The sequence below is a fragment of the Cetorhinus maximus genome, chromosome 9, assembly GCF_964194155.1.
Source record: "Cetorhinus maximus chromosome 9, sCetMax3.hap1.1, whole genome shotgun sequence".
NCBI lineage: Eukaryota > Metazoa > Chordata > Chondrichthyes > Lamniformes > Cetorhinidae > Cetorhinus > Cetorhinus maximus.
In genome coordinates, this window is record NC_135887.1 from 6,711,757 (window position 1) to 6,714,917 (window position 3,161).

The following is a 3,161-nucleotide window of genomic DNA, read 5'->3' on the forward strand; positions in this document are numbered from 1 at the left end:
TATTCGTTTAAAAGGTTTCCTGCGGAATAACAAAGTTTGAAAAACGGATCCGAGATTGCAACGGGAGCCTGCTGAAACCCGACAAGCGTGGGAAGAAGTAAAAAACATGCACTGCAGCACCCATTTTGAAAAAGAAATTAAGGGCAGAATTTTTACGTTGGCATACAGGGGCAGGCCCGGCACACCAATGCGTAAAATGACGCGCGATGACATCGGGCATGCATCCCAATGTCATCGCGCAGTCCCGCGATAATTCGTTTGGCAGGCGCGCGCCGGAGTTGGCTGCATGTCTACTGAAATGTAAATGGCCTATTAAGGCCATTAACAAAGTAATTATTGTCATTGCTAACCCTGCCCCTCCAACCTTAAGTTTGGCTGGCGGGCAGGCAAAAAGGCCAAGCGGCCTTCACGTTTCCTAAAGCTTTTATTAAATAAATTTTAAAATTTTCATATAAATAAAAACATGTCCCATCTCGTGTGACACAGCTGCATGAGGGGACATGTTTAAATAAATTTATAAACCTTTTACTTAATAATTTCAGAAACCCTTCCATCTCCCTGAAGCAGCTCCATACCTCAGGGAGATTGAAGCGCTCTTTCGTGCACATGCACGAAGGAACGCTGGCCCGACATCCCTCCTCCTCCCGCCCGTACTGGTGGCGCTGAGCACTACCATTGGCATCTTACGCTGGGCGGGCCTTAATTGGCCCACCCGCGCAAAGTGGCGGCGCACAGCCAATCGCGGGCGGCGATCGGCTCTGCGACCGCTCCTGTCGAGCCCGCCCGCCGCCTGAAAGATGCAGGCCTAAAGCTGTACCCCCTTGTTCTGAAAAAAACAGCCATAGGTAGTAAATCAAAACTACCAGACCAATTTGGGTTCAAGCAAGGGCCAAACCAGATGCAAAATTGGGCATCATGGCAAAGTAATTTTTTCGATTACAGGGGTATATCAGGATTAGGTAGGAAACCAGAGAAAGCGCAAATTAACATATTCTTGTACTTATTTGATGAGGTGGCCAACAGTGTCATCATAAGACAAGGTACAGATGATTCCTCAACCACATTTGGTAAGGCATCAAAAGCCTTTGACAAGTACTTTAAATGCCAAGTTGTGGAGCGCACAGAGGCTGAGAAGCAGCTGCAAGGGATAAACGTAGAACATTTTGAAAATGCCAACACATTGCCCAAACTGCAACAGCGGGTGGTAGTGCTGTGTGGGCAGCTGGCTGTGAATGAAGGAAAACCATCTGATGTAGCCCAAAAGCAACAACGCCCTCAAAAGGAAAATGGAGGGATTGCACAGGAAAATGTTCATATCAAAGCTGAATCAGAAGTCTTGAAACACAAGATTCAAGCTGAGTACGTACCTTTGAAAGCATATGATAAACTAAAGTTTTAAATGAACCAAACTGTTCAAGATCTGAACACACACATTTCTGAGGTGTTACAAAAGTACAAGGAGGTTTTGAAAGAAACAGAAATGTTGAATGTTGATAAGAATGCAATAAACCAAAATCTGAATCACATGCAGACTCAGTACGTATCCCCTAAAAAACAATAACAACTCTGAATTCCATTGTTGGCAAATCAAAGAGGGAGTTGGAATAATCGAACCAGAGAAGTACAGCCTGACACAATAGCAGTCAGAAAATGTACTCAAAGAAGTTTGTGCCCTGAAAGACTCTTTGAAGAATCAATATGTGCTCCTGGGAAACACGAAGGGTTAAAAAAGATGGTGAGCACTACTTAAGAAAAAGTTACATTGGAACTATCAGTAGCAACAAAGCAATGCACTGAAGCACAGCGTGAGTTGGCAAGAGGTCAACAAGAGAACAGTTGAAAGAACAGTTAATCATCCATCAAGACCAAATGCAAAAGGAGTATATGACCCTTCAGCAGCACAAAGAAATGAAGATTGCCTTGAATGGCAGAATGGAAGAACAACAGAACAAAGTTGAGGAGACTTTGTTGAATTATAAGAAAACTCAAGACAGAACAATTTAGCTTTGCAAAGAAAAGTCAATGAGCTTCACATGCTCCAATGATCCCTCAGGCCTCAATTTGTTCCTCTGAAAAATTATGAAGAGACGCAAAATGAATTTAATGACACTCTGAAAGGACTGAAGAACCAGTTGGCTGAGAAGACTCAACAATGTTCTATATCCCAGGAGGAAGGCAAGAAAGAGACTGTAGAGTTGAAGAAAAAGATTGGACATTTGAAAGAAAACCTGGAAAAATATTACAGTTCCAAAGAGAGATATGAAGAAATGGAAAGCAAGTTTGAAAATGCGATGGACAAAAAGGATGAGCACATGGAAAAAGTGAGGAGGCGGTATGCCAAACTGCAAAATGAAAGACTGCAGGAGGAAAAGGAAAAGATGAAGAATTCTTGTGCTCAGGAGCAATCAAAAGTAGAAAACTTGCATCTCCTATTCGATAGTCAGCGAAAGAGTCTCTACTGCTATTGCTGCATACCCAATTGAAAGCGAAGATGAACGGCATATTGTTAGGCTGAAGAACCAGCTGAATGGAAAAGAGGAGGCATTGAGAGGAAAAGCCATAGAGTTGCCAAGCTGCGAGCAGATAATGAGATCATGAGTCACACAATTACAGAACTGAAACAAGTTAAGACTTCACTGGAGACAGACCTGGCCAACAGTGAAACTAAAATGAAGGACAAGGATAAAGCTCTGCTGCAGATGGGGAAAGAAAAGCGAGAAATAAGATCAGAAAACGTAAATGCGATGCTGAAGATCAAGGAGCTAGAAGGAAAAGCATTGGATGCTTCAAACTTGCTGAGAATCATTGAGTTGTTGGAAAATGTCATGGCTGAAATGAAAATCAAGAACCTAGAATGTCAAGAAAAAGCTGAACAGTTGCAAGGGAAAGTAGAAGTTCTCACAAAGGAGCGTGAAATGTCTTGGAAAAGCTAGCAGAAGTAAAATTACAGAATGTGAGCTTGGAGAATAGCATAGAGGAATCAGGTTCTGCTAAGGAAAAACTGTTCAGTGCAGAGAACCAACTTTCACAGATGAAAGATGAGTTTGCTAATGAAAAATGTGAACTGTTGAGAACACAGGAGTGTCGCTCACAGGAGTAGAACACTTCAATGAGGACTTAAAACGTCTAAATGATAAACTTGCAGAAGCAAATTGAACAAA

General features: G+C 42.3%; 1 pseudogene; it reads left to right on the forward strand.

Annotated features, from left to right (window-relative positions):
• Positions 1-898: 898 nt before the first annotated feature.
• On the forward strand, positions 899-2,933 carry LOC144684283 (uveal autoantigen with coiled-coil domains and ankyrin repeats-like; annotated as a pseudogene).
• Positions 2,934-3,161: the final 228 nt, after the last annotated feature.